Source organism: Stomoxys calcitrans, chromosome 5, assembly GCF_963082655.1.
Source record: "Stomoxys calcitrans chromosome 5, idStoCalc2.1, whole genome shotgun sequence".
Classification (NCBI taxonomy): Eukaryota; Metazoa; Arthropoda; class Insecta; order Diptera; family Muscidae; genus Stomoxys; species Stomoxys calcitrans.
In genome coordinates, this window is record NC_081556.1 from 50,579,771 (window position 1) to 50,597,851 (window position 18,081).

At 37.4% G+C, this 18,081-nt stretch overlaps 1 protein-coding gene across 22 annotated transcripts in view; it reads right to left on the bottom strand.

Annotated features, from left to right (window-relative positions):
* Positions 1-18,081, bottom strand: part of LOC106095735 (cell adhesion molecule Dscam2) — a 433,819-nt gene that overhangs the window by 399,034 nt on the left and 16,704 nt on the right. The window lies entirely within an intron of this gene.

Genomic DNA, 18,081 nt, shown 5'->3' on the forward strand with positions numbered 1-18,081 from the left:
AAGCACACAAAAAAAACCAGCACAAAAACACAACAAATTCAAAGCCCAATCACACAAGCATCACAAAGAACGGAGAGGGGGTTGGGGAGCTGCAAAGAGAAAGAAAAATAAAATGTAATTAATTTTAATGAACTTTTTGAAAAACAGACCACACACTTTTTTTTCTCTTTTTAAAAAAAAAAAAAGAATAATTTTACTGACTTGTGGACCACAAAGTGTGCTAATTATTTCCAACAGTAGACAATTGTCATAAACTGACGGCGTACACCACCTTATACAGGTCCTTTGTTTGAAAAGTTTTGTTGTTTTTTTCTATTTTGTTTGTCATATGCCATGGGGTGTTTATTCACAAAAGTTTTAGTAACACCGGAAATCTGAGCATATCCGTTTTCAGTTTTATTAAATAAAAATATGTGCGCCTAGGCAAAAGTTATAAAACCTTCTTTGTTCTCAGTGTTTTTGTTGTTTTTCCTACCATTTTCCCCTCGCCTAATTTATGTTAAAATATGCCTTTGGTAAACATGAAACGAAAAATACTTCAATTTCATTGAGAAGACTTTGGACTGACGACTCACATGCAAACAACTGATTATTGTACCTCTGCGGTCCCATACCAAATCCACCCTCTTTTGCTGTCTTCTGGAATTTTTGCTGGCTCACCATCCAACCTCAAAAATTACTTTTGTCCAATAATTTATACTTGAAAAATTTTGGTGACTCAGTGAAAAGAGATGGATTGCTGGAATAAAAGTTTACTTAGGATTCTAAAACTAGGCAGAAGCCTTAACGCTCCCATGAGTATTGGTTGGTTTTGTATTCCAGTATAAACGCCTAATGGGCTAAGGTATTGTAATTATTTGCTTCAGTTTTCCACCCTTAAATATATTTGGAAATGTAAACTCATAAAATGACACCAGGCCAAAAAATAGATTATTGTACATTTTAATGTGAATTGTGCTCAACCCAAGGGTATATATAACATAATATTGTATATACATATGTGAGGGAATCCCAAGGAATACGATTAATTTAAAATATTTAAGCCTTTCTACTTAAAAGTGAATAACTAGATTGACTTCTGCCATTCCCAAATTGTTTGGGACAACATTGAGGAACAAATTAATATCCCTTCATATTAAGATGTGGCTTTCAGTTTCAAAGCGCAGGTAAGAACCAGTAAGGAAAGGCCAAAGTCGGGCGGAGCCGACTATATGATACCCTATACCACCTGGTGTACGTAGTATTTTTTATATGTCGAACTTATCTCGAAATCTAGTCAGACTTTAATTTGGATACCTATTGAAATATCAAATAGAACCTTATAAGAATTTCCTACAATAGGACAACAAATTTGTATTTCCACATCCTTAAAAGGCCATATCGGATGAAAGATTATATGGGAGTTATATCGAAACCTGTGTCAACTTTCATGACACATACTGGGACATCATATAGAACATCTCACACCCTATATTATAGAGATGTGACCAAAATTGTGGATTTTACTGCCTTAAAAGTTCATATCGGATAAAATATATACATTGGAGCTACATTTTGCGCACGTATTGGAACGTCAAATGAAACGTCTCATGCAAAATCGGACGAAAATTGTGGTGTCTATAGGCTAATGTCTATTTCGGATGAAAGATATATCGGGGACCTATATCTAAATCTAAACCGAATTTTATGAAATTTCGCCCACGCATTAAGACGTCAAATAAAACACCTCGTACTACATCTTGTTAAGATCGGACTAAAATAGTGGCTTCTACAGCCTTAAAAGACCATATCGGACAAAGATATGTACGGGAGCTATGTCTTAATCTAGACCGATTTATATGACATTATGCTCTCGCATTGGGACTTTAAATAAAACAACTCACAGAAAATTTTGTAGAAACCGGGCCAAAACTGTGCCTAGTACAGCCTTTAAAGTCCAAAAGATATATATGGGAGGTATATCTAAATCTGAACCGATTTTTTTGCACACATATGAAGGCGTCAAATAAAGCACTCCGTGCCAAATTTGGTGAAGATCGGACCAAAATTGTGGCTGCTACAGCCTTAAAACTCCATATTGGATAAAAGATATATATGGGTGCTATATCTAAATTTGAAACGTTTTTTATGAAATTTTGCATACAGAAGAGGACATTGAATAAGACACCCCATGCCAAATTTTGTAAAGATCGGACCAAAATTGTGGCTTCTATAGCCTTAAAAGGCTATATCAGATGAAAGATACATATGGGAGCTATATCTAAATCTGAACCGATTTTTATGAAATTTTGCACACATATGAAGACCTCAAATAAAGCACCCGGTACCAAATGTGGTGAAGATCGGACCAAAATTGTGGCTGCTAAATTTGAAACGATTTTTATGAAATTTTGCATGCATAGGAGGACATTGAATAAGACACCCCATGCCAAGATCGGACACCCCCATATAAAGATCGGACCAAAATTGTGGCTTCTTCAGCATTAAAAGGCCATATCAGATGAAAGCTATATCTAAATCTGAACCGATTTTTATGAAATTTTGCACACATATGAAGACGTCAAATAAAGCACCCCGTGCCAAATGTGATGAAGATCGGACCAAAATTGTGGCTGCTGCAGCCTTAAAACTCCATATCTGATAAAAGATATATTGGGTTGCCCAAAAAGTAATTGCGGATTTTTCATATAGTCGGCGTTGACAAATTTTTTCAATGGCTTGTGACTCTGTAATTGCAATCTTTCTTCTGTCAGTTATCAGCTGTTACTTTTAGCTTGCTTTAGAAAAAAAGTGTAAAAAAAGTATATTTGATTAAAGTTCATTCTAAGCTTTATTAGAAATGCATTTACTTTCTTTTAAAAAATCCGCAATTACTTTTTGGGCAACCCAATATATGGGTGATTTATCTTAATCTAAACCGATTTCGTTCAAAATCAATAGCGTTCGTCCTTGGGCCAAAAAAGAGACTTGTGCAAAATTTCATGACAGTCGGCAGACGAACAGACTGACATATCTAAATGGAATCAGTAAGTGATTCTTAGCCGATCGGTATACTTATCAATGGTCTAGCTCTTCTCTCTCTCTCTAAGCGTTGCAAACAAATGCACAAAGTTGTAATGCCCTGTATCACAGTGGTGGTGTAGGGTATAAAAACTACAGCTCAGGTGTAAAAATTTTGAAAGTGGCTATATGCTCCCATATAAAGTCTCCATATTGCCCCGGTGTTGCCATATGGCAAGGCAAAGTACATGCAGTTTTTATACCCTCCACCATAGGATGGGGGTATACTAATTTCGTCATTCTGTTTGTAACACCTCGAAATATGCGTCTGAGACCCCATAAAGTATATATACTCTTGATCGTCATGTCATTTTAAGTCGATCTAGCCATGTCCGTCCGTCTGTCCGTTTGTCTGTCGAAAGCACGCTAACTTTCGAAGGAGTAAAGCTAGGCGCTTGAAATTTTGCACAAATACTTTTATTAGCGTAGGTCGGTTGGGATTGTAAATGGACCAAATCGGTCCATATTTTGATATAGCTACCATATAAACCAATCTTGGGTCTTGACTTCTTGAGCCTCTAGAGGGCGCAATTCTCATCCGATTTGACTGAAATTTTGCATGAGTTGTTTCGTTATGACTTCCAATAACTGTGCTAAGTATGTGTTAATATTAGCGCAAATCGGTACATAACCTGATATATCTGCCATATAAACCAATCTGGGATCTTGACTTCTTGAGACTCTAGAGGGCGCAATTCTCATTCGGTCGATTTCATGACCTTTAACATTTGTGTCTAATATGGTCTGAATCGATCTATATCTTGATACAGCTCCCATATAAACCGATCTCCCAATTTTGCTTTTTCAGCCCCTACAAGGCGTAATTCTTATCCGAATGGACTAAAATACACAAAACACAATGACTTCTACAATGTTTAGCATTCAATTCTGTTATGGTCCGAATCGGACTATAAGCTGATATAGCTCCAATAGTATAACAGTTCGTATTCAATATTCTTTGTTTGCCTAAAAAGAGAAACCGTGCAAAGAACTCGACAAATGCAATCCATGGTGGAGGGTATATATGATTCGGCCCGGCCGAACTTAGCACGATCTTACTTTTTAACTGTAAAATTTCTCCTGTTAAGTATTATGGTGTAAAACTGCATGTTTTTGATACATGAGAAGTACTTCTTTCTAACAATTGGTCGTTTCTATTTCCAATGACAGTTCATTTAAGTCCCCTATTGTCCTGATTGATTTGCATGCCTGTTTCGGTGGTTTTATTGGGTGAGGTGGCCACTCAGACACTCCAAACCAAATTTTCTTTGACACCCACATTGCCTCAATCGGTCAACATGCCTCCAGGTCGGGGCGTTCCCCCTGGCAGCTTGACACCAAATTTTTGAACCAAAACATTTTTTGGTGTAAATCTGTAGCATTTGGCGTTACCCAACTTTTTTAACAAAACATCTTTTTGATGTAAAACTTTGTAAAGCAGTTTACCAGTATCCGAGATCTAGCATTTTTTTGGAGGAGAAAGGTTAGGTTAGGTTTACGTAGTAGTTTGCCATCAGGCTCACTTAGACGTTTTCGTCCATTGTGCTACCACACGAACAGGAGAAAGAAGATTACTTCTAGTTCCTGTCGTTGAACCATCCAGATCGCTTTAAAAACCCCAACAATTTGTGAATGTTCCCATCCGCTAAATCATACAATTTCTCACGAAAATGAGAACCTACAGTTGAACACCTTCTGACAGCCACACATACATAGCAGATGTTCTATAGTCCTTTCCTCCTTGATGGCTTCACATCATCTGCAGTCTATCAGCTTGATTTCCGATCAGTCAGTGACTTGTTGTGACGGACACAATGACTGAGACGTCTGTTGTAGTCAGTGATAGCAAAGCGGTAAACCTCTTCAAATCTAGGTTAGGCCTCATAATTTTGGAATGCTCACAGCCCCCTTTGTGACCATCCATCATCCGTTGCTTTTCGGGCCTGATCCTGAAGACTTAGCTTATGTGTCGCTAGAGGCGTACCCACAGATTCCAGTTCCCCTGGAATGTGTAAGGTAGGTCCTAGTCTCGCAATCTCGCCCGCTTTACAATTCCCTAGTATGTCTCTGTGGCCCGGCAACTAAAACAGTTGAACTTTGAACTGTATTGCCACCTTGTTGAGAGATCTGCGACAGTCAAAGGTGATTTTTGAATTTAGAATTATGTTCTCCAGAGATTTAATGGCTGCCTGGTCGTCTGAGAAGACATTTATGCCAATCGTCATTATGACATTGCATCTCAGTCATTCCACCTTTTCCTTGATTACAAAGATCTCCCCTTGATTCACACTACAATGGTCGGGTAACATTCTCGATATAAGTAGTCCTAGTTCTTCAGAGTACACCCCAAAGCCCACCTGGTTGTCTAGTTTGGAACCATCTGCATAGAAAACTATGTAACTTCTTTTACAAGGGAAATCGTAGTTCCAATCGGTTCATGCAATAATAGTGGTACAGTACTTTTTATAAAAAAAAAGCGGCTCAGACAATGTATAATCCACACTTCCTGGAACATCGAGCATTGTATCATTGATAACACATTGCCCGTAGCCGCCACATGACAAAAAAGAAAGCTCTGGCATCAGAGGCATACAATTCAGTGCATCAGATGGTATCGTGCTCAGTACGGCTGTAATGCACAAACAAACCATACTTTGGATCCAACTGAGTATTGAATAGAAGGTGGACTTTTGAAGCGACGTCCACCTGACTATAAGTGCAACACCATATAGCATTACAGGTGTGACAACTGCAGTATATATCCGGTGCATGGCTCGCGGTTTAAATCCCAAACTTTTGCCAATGGTGTAAAGCTGCATGTTTTTTGATATCGTGCTGGAAAAGTATTTTTTCGAACAAGTGGTCGTTTCCAATTTCAAAGACCTTATCAAGTCCAAAATTGTCTTGATCGAACTACATAACTGTTTCGGCAGTTTAATGGGGTGAGGCAGATATAATTTTTATATGTTAACCTAGTCGTTTCGTTTTTAACACCTCGAAATATTGATCTTCGACCCCATGTAGTATATATTCTTAAGCGTCTCGAAATTCTGAATCGACTTAGTCATGACCGGCCGTCCATCTGATTTGACATCATGAGCCTCTGGAAGCCGCAATTGTTATCCAGTTTGGCTGAAATTTTGCCAAATTGGATAAAAAAATAGCCTGATATAGCTCACACGTAAACCGATCTCCCGATTTTAACTTGATATAGCTCCTACCAGGGGGCTCAGGCCCGAGTCGAGTTCGATATTCCTTTACGTTCAAAGGTATTTCAAGCCTTGTCTGAGTTTGGTATCCCTGCAAAATTAATCTGCAGGATGACACTTGCTGATACGCGTTCCTCAGTAAGAATAGGAAGGAATCTCTCCGAACCTTTTAATACCAAACGAGGTTTCAGACAAGGAGACAGCCTATCGTGTGATCTCTTAAATAACCTACTGGAGGAGATTATACGAAATGCAGATGTGGATAGATATGGCACACTAATCACAAGATAACACATGATACTCGCCTATGACGACGACATCGATATCATAGGTCGGTCACCGGAGGTAGTAACTGCAGCCTTTGAAAGAATCGAAAGAAAGTCAGTAAAAATGGGTCTGGCATAAAACGTAGATAAGACGAAATGGATGGTTTCAACTCCCAAAAAACCTTGTACAAACGAGCAGATAAAGAAAATGGAGAAAGTTGGAAACCACAACTTTGAGACAGTCAGGAACCTTATCTACCTCAGCACCGCCGTAACCGAAACGAATGACATCAGTTTTGAGATTAAACGAAGAATAATACTGGCAAACAGATGCAACTTTGGACTAAGTAAGCAGTTTAGAAACAAGGCCACCTCTCGACAGACGAAGATTACACTATACAAGACGCTGATACTACCCGTGCTGTTATATGGTTCTGAAGCATGGGTACTTGTGAAAGCAGATGAGGCAGTGCTTGGAGTATTTGAGAGAAAGATTCTTCGTAAAATATATGGAACAGTTTGCGTTAATGGAGAATATAGGCGACGTTCGGCTAGTGGAACAAATATTCTGTCATAGCCAATTAAAGTAAAGTAATGTTTACTTGTTCCAAACAACATTTTCCTAAAATTTACTTTCGACAAATTTCAATATATATTTTTAAAGACAAAATTTTAACCCATTACGCTTGACCATTCCATTCCAAATACAACAAGACATTGAAACGGATTCCAGAAAACTCACTCCCAAGAACTTTGAGCTTTGGCTTAAATGAGAGGCATTTGAGATTAGAAAACAAATTTGATAACCTTTTTTGGGGCCATGTGTTTGGGGAACGCCTCATCCTGTAAACTCCTCTTAAACCAATGGTAATATCGGATTTAAATAAATGGTATTTGAGAGAAGAGCACGATGCTGATATTTATCAGGGCTAAGTATCCTCTCCCCCGAAAAAAACCCCTAAATCAGACATCATGAGAATATCGAGCTGAAATAAAGTATTTTAAGAATGGAGTACACCTTACATCCAAACTTAAGCTCGTAGATAGTAGATAAAGATCAAATGGTATTCAGATAAAGGCATTTATATTGTTAAACTGTTAGTCAAGCGATATACTATTTTCGTAGCATGGTGTCTCACTAAAAGCTTTTTAATTGTCGAAAATAAATATTCCAAGGAAACTGTTGTTCCATATAAAGTAAAAGAATGCGCAGCGGAGCGGGCCCGGGTCAGCTAGTTATTAAAAAAGATACAATTTTTGTGATTGTTTTAAACGAAAAGCTATTAAGCTTCTTTAAGCCAAAAAAATTTGTTTCGAAAGACAAACATTTAACAAAAAATTGTATAAGACATAATTCTATATGAATTTTCTCTTACTCTCCTCCGTGTGCCCAGATTCGGGCTTTGCCGAATTTTTATTGTAAAAATATTTTTTGTTTGCCTGCTAGGGCGATCATCATTTAATTTCACAATTTTTCGTTTTGTTTCTCTTTCGAGACGAGCTCATTGAAAGGAGACTCTAATGACTGGGACTCGAACCTGGGCACACTGAGCAGCAGCAAGAGCATTTGCCTTCATCTAGCGTTCGAAGCCATTAATAAAATGACCCCCCACCAAATAAAATCCTGGCTACGTCTCTGACTCCTATATAACCCAATCTCCCGATTAGACTTTTACGGCCCCAAGAAGCTTCAATGTTCAATTAATTTTCAGAAATTTTTTACGTAAAGTAGACTTTTGCCCTTCAACTTTATTAGTTTGGGTACATTTTTAGTACAATCCATTGTGGTGGTGGGTTCCCAATATTCGGCCCGACTGAACTTAGCACACTTTTACACGTTTTTTCTATGCTGTTACACCAACAACCCAATCTATTGTGAAGTATGAAAATCCGGCACGGTCGTACTTAAGGCATAAGAATAGTTAAATGCATTCCCCTAGGCTATACTTTATTTATTATTAGAACCTAAGAGAATTTCCATCAACAATGTGGCATTCAAAAAAATTACCATAATTTAAGCATTTTTTTCTAATTTTTAAATTAATTTCCCTTGCAGTAAAATTGTCTATACACACGTTTTAAAAAGCTTTTAGTAATTACCAGCAATTTTGTTTTTTTTTTTAAGTCACAAATAAATTGGCGCTTAATAAACAAAGACGCCTTGGCACTATGCCTTTATGTCATAAGTGTCGAAGAAAATTCTAAAGAATAGAAAAAAGCAGAACTCAAAAGTAATTGAAATTCCCCGCCACGCATAAATGTCGTCATTTCCTCACACTTAACAAGAGACTGGCGGACAGACAGACAGCCAGCCAGACGATCCAACAATGTAAAATTGTATTTTTTTGAAATTTATTGATAAAGCTCTCGATAGTGGCTGCTGCTCCAGTTTTGTTGGGGGAGGAAGAAATTAACGTTGGTTAAATTTATTGCATGTATGTCCACGCAAAAGTGCATTAGTAGGCCTCTGATCATTTGTTAAAACTAAATGGGCAACTTTATGACAGTTTTTGGGGAATGAAATGCGTCGATGGCCTTACCAGAACGAAATGAGTTGTTTTCAAAATATTTAAGATTTTTTCCGAAATTGCTTCATACACCAAGAGAGAAATGGTTGGTTGCCCATTCGCATGGTTGCCTCCCATCTTGTATGAATTTTAAATGCATGTCTTATGAAACAAAGATGTAGGCGATAGCCCAGGGAGGGTTAACAAAGAGCTTCTGTGTGTTAAGTGGGAGTGAAAAATGGTCATTAAGATCATTGATCTTTTCCAATGAAAAACATGGTCTCGGTGGAGGAGGAGTAGGATGAGGATGAGCAAGTCGCAAACATGAGAAACACCCCAGTTTCGAAAGATAATATAAAAATACGTTACGTTATGGCTTCTAGATTGGATTATTTAAACAATTCCTAATTAAAGTTGAGACATGGTGAATGAGGGATGATGTTTTCTATGTTCTCATACAAAAGATGACAACACGTGTGGCAGACGGCAGATAGACACTGTCTATCAGTCTGTCAGCGATACCAATTTACATGGCTTTAGGTATTCACTGCCAGAGGGTGGGTTTAACATACGATCACTTACAGCTGCTGCTCTGAATTTATTTCCAGAAAAAAAATATCTCATTGGAATCTGTTGATAGATGGTTAAGCTTTAAGGGATGATGGTTTATGATGAAAGAAATAAAAGCAGAGAAGGGTTTTAGGAAATTAAAATTTATAACCAGTGTTGCCAATGATAAGAGTTATGATTTAAAATATTTTTTTCAAAAATGGTCTGTAACTGAATTTACTGCATCGACTTAGTAAACGTTATCTATCAGGATTTTATATGTCTTGAAGGAACTTGGGTCAACATTTGAAGGTGTTACAAACACAGTAACGAAGTTGGAATACACCCATTTTATGATGCTGGGTTCAAATGCAAATTTTGCCATAAAACACCGCCATTAAGGCTCCGGGGCAAACATATCCCACATCAATAAGTGCTGCCCGATTCAAGTTTAAGGTCCATAATAAGAAAATCCTTTTTATAGGAGAGTTTGAACGGCGCACAGTGGGAGAAAATAAAAAACTAATAAAAAAGATGCCGTGTGAGAACGGGTAAAGATATCTCTTTGAAATTTTAAATGTTTAGATGGTGGCAAAAACAAATCAAGGTTCTAGGTTGTTCAGTCGCCTTTTGGCAGGCCCCTTTAATTGGTTAATTTGTTCGGCTTTAAATTAATCATTTATGGATTTAATTTCCTGTTTGGATCCCTACAAAAAAGTCCGCTTGAGGTCTACAATATCACCACTGGTTTCGGAGATATTCGATTTTAAGTTTTTTTGTGCAATTTTGACCGAGATCTGCAATTTGAAATCGAAAATGTATCTAGCGTCATGCCCCAAATATTTTTTCGAACTCGTGGAGTTAAAGGGTTCTTGAGAATCTAGACGTAAATAAATCCCCGGGCCCGAATGACATATCAACACTTCTCTTACACGGGTGATCTTCGACGCTCAACCTTGCCTACCGTGCGTTCAGCCAATACCCAAGAAGGGTGAGGCAAACAACCCTGCGATTTATCGGCCAATTGCGATGTGCTGCGTTCTCTCCAAGGTCATGGAGAGCATGGTTAATCACCATATTGTGAGGTGTTTAGAGTCTAATGGCCTTTTTAGCGACCAGCAGTATGGGTTCCGCAGAAATCGCATGGCACTCCTGTCGGAACGTTGTCGCTGAATCCACCAGTTTGGTGAGAGGAAGGTTGTGCCTCTGGATATCTACAAGGCATTTGATAAGGTCTCGTCACATTTGGTGTCGGTAATGGCTTCGCTCGATTTATTTCGAGCTTTCTCAGAGATCGCACTATTCAAGTCGTTATAGATGGGTTCCCATCCAATGGGCATAAATTGACCGCAGGTGTACCCCAGGGCTCTGTTCTTTCTCCTTCCCTTTTTCTTATTTTCATCAACAATCTGTTGGGTCAGACATCGAACCCGATCTACTCATTTGCGGATGACAGTAATCTCTGTCATTCGTACTCATTCGACCATAGGTCGAGTCTTCGAGAGATTGAGGACAAGAGGCGGGTTATGGATGATACACTCTGGCAGGATTTGCTGTCCATTTTTGAGCGGGGACGAATGAATCGACTAGATTTTAATGCACGTAAGACTCGGTGCTGCTTGTTGTCTTACAAACGATACGAACATCTTTGTCTATTAACGGTATAAATGTTGAGCAATCAGAAGCTCTTGATGTTGTGGGCATTAAAATAAAAAGTGATGTCCGTTGGGCTAAACATTTATTTGAAGTGTCGAAAGAAGCATACAAGTGTTTAGGCTTCCTTAAACGGTGTAAGAATTACTTCACTCCGTTGATTTTCTTAACATCTACACCACTTTCATAAGGACGAAAATGGAGTATATCTCACATGTATGTGCTGGAGCTTCAAAATCATCCCTGGAGCTACTAGACCATGTACAGAGTAGAGCGATGTCGTTGATTGGGGACAGTAGGGTATCCAACTCTATTGCCTCCCATGATCATCGTCGCAATATGGGTTGTTTGGCGCTGTTCTATCGGTACTTTCATGGTGTGTGTTCATCTGATATTCGTCTTCAGATGATACTAGACATTCCAGTAACTCACACCCGTTTGTAATTGATTGACCAGCGGACCGCATTCTTTTTCGCCCGAATCGTTCGTATGTGAAATCGACTTCCAGCTAATGCTTTTCCCACCCAGTTTTTTAAACTGCAAAAACATTTCGAGTTCAAAATGTCCAAAGCCCAGATCCCCCAATTGGGTGCATTCTGTTTTTACTCGATACGTCCCCTAAACCCATACCAAAAAATGTTTTGCACCTAACAATGATTGAAGACTCCACAGCACCTTTGCCAAAAAATTCCGATTTTGAAACCATCTTTGTTCGAAAGGGGTATTTTAACAATTTTTGTAAAACAAAATTCGGGCGATTTTATTTTTAGTTTTTTAAGGACACTTTTATCTGTAATATTCAATAAGAATAACTAATTAAGATATCTTTATTCGTTTTTTCTTAGAATTTTTTGCCCACGATCTCGATCTCGCTCTATCCATTTCAAAGAAATATCTCAACCCGTTCTCACATGGCATATTTTTTACTAGTTTTTTTATTCTCTCCCACTGTGTGGCGTCTTTGCAGAGCAATTTTTACATGGCTTCATACCTCAGAAATGTCATCAACATTGGGAGGGGATAGCCGCCGCTGAATAATTGTCTGATGTACTCGCCATGGTTCGAACCCATGCGTTAAGCGTCACATGCGGACATGCTAACCTCTGCGCCACGGTGGCCTGGTTTTTTTAGGTATTAAACATAATTTCAAAATTTTTCAAGATCAAGAACTTTTCCAATTAATATCAAGCCCATTTGACCTTTATAATCCCTTTGCCTTCGCATTTCATTGTCCATTCACTTTTGCCCCTACCAATTTTCCTTGTACTCATCGAAAGACCTTTTGTAAGACTACTGCAGTCTTAATTGAATGCCAAGTATAGAAAAAAGTGCATGCCGTCAAAACGTGATGTTCGATGATTGACGAACAAAAACTCAATTTATTGAACGAAGGGGGAATATATCAACAGCAGCACAGAAAAAAGGCTGAAAACACAAACACAATTTAAAATATATGATCATTCCCAAGTTCAAAATGATTGTGTCCTAAATGAAATGTTGTTTTTCTTTGCTTGCCTGAAGTTGAATGTTATGGGAAATGAACTCAAAAAAGACCAAAATTTACATTTTAATGGTTTATGAACGAAATAAGCAGTGAAGAATGTAAAAAGGAGTTGAACATTTTAAAGGGGAAACGTTTTTACCCTTCCTCCCAAAAATAAACAGAAGTGATCTCATCTCTTTTATATTTAAAGGCAAAGAAGGGGGATATACAATTTAGTAAAATGTTGTATTTTCGGCCTGGATGCATTAAATCCCACATAATAAATACAAAATGTTTTCCAGATATTCTATGATATAGCTGGTACCTGTGCACTTTGTCTTTGGTTACTTCTTGTCTGAAGTCAACTTTAATATCTATGGCTATGTGCTTACACATCAGACTCGATGAAAACGATTAAAGAGCGGCCATCGAAGATCACGGCTGCCCATACCACCACTTGTGGCAGTCTGCCATCATACTCATATAGGGTGCGAACAGAGTGCACGTTGAAAGCCGATCCAGGATTGTCAGTGCGATCAAACTAGTTACAATTAGCTTGTTTATAACATAGTGAACGCCGATCAAGGCAGAGAGAAGACCGATGAGTCGAGAAAACAGTTCCAAGCGGTTTTGCGCGCTTGTTTGCATTGATCATGTTTATTTTTTAAAACCAGTAAGGAAAGGCTGAAGTCGGGCGGAGGCGACTATATAATACCCTACAATTATAAATTCGGGCAATATATAGATGTATATGAGAGCTATGAGAAGTTTGCACCTGTTCCTTAGTGGAATGTTCATGGCCAAAATTTGCATTTCGCATATGAGAGCTATATCTAAATCTGCACTGGTGCTATTTCCAAATCTGAACCGATTTTGATGAAATCTTGCAGATATGTCAAAATCAGTAACAAAACAATCGGTGCCAAAGTTTTTTGAAGATCGGTTGAAAATTAAATTTATTGCGGCCTTATAAGTGTAAATCGGGTGAAATATACATAGGAGCTATACATTCAAATCTTAGCCGATTATAATGAAATTTTGCATATATCTTAAGATGAGTACCAAAACAATGCCTGCCAAATTTTGTGCCGATCGGTCGAAATTTGTTGTCACTACGGCCATATAAGTGTAAATCAGGCGATACATATATATGGGAGCTATATGCAATTCTGAACCGATTTTGATGAAATCTCGGACATATGTTAAGATCAGTAAAAAAACAGTTTGTGCCAAATTTTGTGCAGATCGGTCGATATTTGTTGTCACTACGGCCATATAAGTGTAAATCAGGCGATACATATATATGGGAGCTATATGCAATTCTGAACCGATTTTGATGAAATCTCGGACATATGTTAAGATCAGTAAAAAAACAGTTCGTGCCAAATTTTGTGCAGATCGGTTAAAAATTGTATCTACTAGGACCAATTAAGTGCAAATCGGGCGTTACATATATATGGGAGCTATATCTAAATCTGAACCGATTTTGATTAAATTTTGCATATATTAAAGTCAGCAACAGAACAGTCCGTGCCAAATTTTGTGCAGATCGGTTGAAAATTGTTACTACTACGGCCATTTAAGTGCAAATTGGGCGATACATATATATGGGAACTGTATCTAAATCTGAACCGATTTTTACCAAAATCAACAGCATTTGTCCTTGGGCCAAAAAAGTGGCATGTGCAAAATTTTAGACAACAACTACGACGTGCACTTTGATTAAAAAATACATGGACTCACAGACGGACATTGCTAAATCAAATCAGGAAGTCATTCTGAGTCGATCGATATACTTATCAATGGGTCTAGCTCTTCTCATTCTTAGCGTTGCAAACAAATTCACATACTTATAATACTCTGTACCACAGTGGTGGTGTAGGGTATAAAATGGGATTTCCAACAAATTGTAAGTGAAATTTTTTCCCGGCGTTATATCAATAACGAAATTTCTCCGATTTGAAATACAATTTGAATATGGGGACTTCTGCTTCTAAAAGCTCTTGGTAGGGGCTAATTCTGGTATTAGTTTGTATCACCTATCTATGACCAGTCCAGCACAGTGGGCCATTATGTTAAATTCAAGTATAACTTTTGGGGCGAAATATTTCCGATTTGAAATCCAATTTGAATATGGGGACTTCTGCTTCTAAAAGCTCTTGGTAGAGGCTAATTCTGGTATTAGTTTGTATTACCTATCTATGACCAGTCCAGCACAGTGGGCCATTATGTTAAATTCAAATATAACTTTTGGGCGAAATTTCTCCGATCTGTAATACAATTTGAATATGGGGACTTCTGATTCTAAAAACTCTTGGTAGGGGCTAATTCTGGTATTAGTTTGTGTTACCTATCTATGACTAGTCCAGCACAGTGGGCCATTATGTTAAATTCAAATATAACTTTTGGTGCGAAATTTCTCCGATCTGAAATACAATTTGAATATGGGGACACCTATCTATGACGAGTTGCATTGCCCTTTTAAAAATGGGTCATATAGGTCTTCAAAAAATATTTTTGGTATAGAGGTTTGAGGGTTTAGTTATTATTAAGCATTTTAGAAAATATTAGGTGAGAAAATGCTACAAATAATTTTTTTTTTTTTATTTAAAATACAAAAGAAAATTAGTAAACAGTGCTTTGTTAATCACTCTGTTAAAATGTCAGGTTTGTGTCTTGGCTAAGTTATATTCAAATTTATCTTCACGGACATCTTTTGAGTCTGTAGAGCGCACAACAAGCCAATTACTATAGTGGTTTTTTACTTATAGTAAAGAAGTTTTATCTTTACTGGTAGTTTAATATTCCGTTAACTTTTCGTCTTATTATTAAAGACAAACATAATTTAATGAAGGCAAACATATTGTTAAAGGTTCGGAAATTTATTTTGTGGCAAGGAAAATGTTGTAGCTTATTTAAAGACACAGAAATATCTTACGATTGAGAGCGTCCTTAAATGGTTAAATTTTAAAAGTGAATATGTTTAGTTCAATAATTGTGTTATTCAAAAAATAAAACAAGCAAAAAGGCATTACGTTCGGCCGGGCCAAACTTTGGGTACCCACTACCTCGGGTATATATGTAAACAATATTTCGTCACAATCCTGTGAAAATTGGATAACTTAAGGAACTCACTGTTTCAAATTTCAGAAAAATCGGATGAAAAAGTAAAGTTTTTATGGGCATTAGACCCTTTATCGGAAAGTCGATCTATATAGCAGCTGTATCCAAATATGGTGCGATTTGGCCCGTTCAAGAACTTAACAAGCGTGCATCAAAAAGAGTTAATGTGCCAAATTTCAGCTCAATGTTTCAATTTTTGAAGGCTCTAGAGTGATTACAACAGACGGACGGACAGACACACGGACATCGTTAAATCGTCTTAGAATCTTACGACGATCCGATATATATATATACTTTAAAGGGTCGGATTTTGATATTTCGATGTGTTGCAAACGGAATGACTTAATAAATATACCCCCTATTATACGGTGGTGGGTATAAAAATCAGAATCATCTGTTCAGTGAAAGGAGATTTAGTCAGCGTTCGAAATTCGAATCGGAAGGTAGTGTCTGTAATGGTTTTAAGATTCGCCTTTTGGGCTCGCAACCACTACAAAAATCTTTGATAAAGGCAAAAATCTTTAATTATCTGTACGCTTTTTCTGTGGAGGGTATAAAAGTATCGTAGAAGATATCACCCTTTTCTGATTTCGGACTGATTAAGATTTTAAATGTTCGCTAAAACAAAAGATGTCACAAAATCTAAAGAAAGGCATTCTAGTTTCTTGTCAGGTCCATGCATTTGCACATGCACTCGAGATTATTTAAAGGACTTAAAGGAAATTTCTTATAAAGAAAATAACAAAAATATTCAAATCCTTTCTACCGCAAGGGGATTTGTATTTCATAATACATATGTCCTTGGAACGAAAAAAAAAATCAAATAAAAGTCTGTATCTACTTATTCAATGTTGTGGCAAAGCAAAGGCCGCTTAAGCATACCCTGAAATACTTAGCCAGACTATTAACTTACTAATTTGGGGATTGTTTTCTATGGTGTGGAAAAGTGAAAGTCTTTAAAATAGGGTTGTTGTATTGAAAATTTCAAACATAAGTTTTCTCGATATTCATTCCTTCTTAAACCTTAAAAATTTTAGTTTCTTTTTGTCTTTTGGCTGTCACTTAAGAAACTCATACCCCACCTTTTGTTTGGCAATTCTTCTTTGAGACACTAAACGATTGTCAGCACTTCACCAGACAAGCAAATGTATAGTCTTCTAGATTTGGCGTTAAGTAATATGAGTTGGCTTATAGCCACTGAATTTTTGTTTTAAAATTGTCACTAAGCTGAAACCCATTTTTAAGTTAAACCAACTACTTCAGGTAGTATAAACCACGATTTCTTTCTGGACATATGGTAGGGATTAGTTTTAGGAAGCTTAAGAAAATAAAGACGTTTTTACTTACTGCAGATTAGTTTATGGTTACAGTCTGCAAATCAGACTCACTTAGACCAGTGTGATACCATTAGCTGCAGGTCAAATACTTTGATATATTTAATGTGGATTGTTTTGGGTTGATGTGGAAAACTTCGAGTGAATAGATTCATTTATTCCGAAAATAACATACCCATACATGCACAGGAAAAATATCAAGAACATTTTTTCCATTAAAAATGTAATTGAAAATAAAAATGATTTCAATTAAAAAACAAGTAAGAGCGTATTAAGTTCGGCCGGGCCGAATCTTATATACCCTTCACCATGGATCGCATTTGTCGAGCTCTATGCGCGGTATCTCTTTTTAGACAAACAAAGAATATTGAATAAGAGCTGTTATGTCATTGGAGCTATATCAAATTATAGTCTGATTTTGACCATTAATGAATGATGAACATTGTAGAAGTCAAGAAGCAAAATCGGGATATCGGTTTATATGGGAGCTGTATCAAGCTATTGACCGATTCAGACCATATTAGACACGCATGTAGAAGAGATGCCGTTGTACAAAATTTCTGCCAAATCGGATGAGAATTGCGCCCTTTAGAGGCTCAAGAAGTCAAAATCCCAGATCGGTTTATATGGCAGCTATATCAGGTTATGTTCCGATTTGCGCCATACTAAGCACGATTATTGGAAGACATAACAAAACACCTCAAGCAAAAATTCAGTCAAATCGGATAAAAAATTGCGCCCTCTAGAGGCTCAAGAAGTCAAGATCCATGATCGGTTTATATGGCAGCTATACCAAAACATGGACCGATTTGGCCCATTTACAATCCCATCCGATCTACACTAATAAAAAGTAATCGTGCAAAATTTCAAGGGGCTAGCTTTACTCCTTCGAAACTT